Raw genomic sequence first — 383 nt, 5'->3', positions numbered from 1 at the left:
ACCTTACTTAAATAGTTTAAATAAATGTAACATAAAAACATTGATGTAATTAAATAAGATTTACTTAATATTTTCACAAATGTAAAGTTTAGTTTTAGGTAAAATTTACTTGATACTGGCAAGTGAGTTTCACTTGATATTGCAGCATTAAAATTTACTTAAAACATTTGAGTGCAAATTGTTACGATATATTTTTAAGTAAATCTTACGAGTTATTTTTTTCAGTGTGGTATTGGTTTGGTTATTTCCCCCAAGAATTTTTACCTTGAGTTCTAATACCTGTTCTTTTTCTGTTTCTGTATGAGTGCTGTAGGTGCGGCCGCGAGCGTGGCTGGCCAGACGGTGGAGGGTTTGGTGGTAGAGTTCCTCACCTGTACTACATC

The sequence above is a fragment of the Seriola lalandi genome, unplaced genomic scaffold, assembly GCF_002814215.2.
Source record: "Seriola lalandi dorsalis isolate HSWRI2012SDOR001 ecotype SW California unplaced genomic scaffold, Sedor1 jcf7180002054981, whole genome shotgun sequence".
Lineage (NCBI taxonomy): Eukaryota > Metazoa > Chordata > Actinopteri > Carangiformes > Carangidae > Seriola > Seriola lalandi.
The sequence above is the reverse complement of the archived record's forward strand: the minus strand, read 5'-3'. Positions refer to the sequence as shown.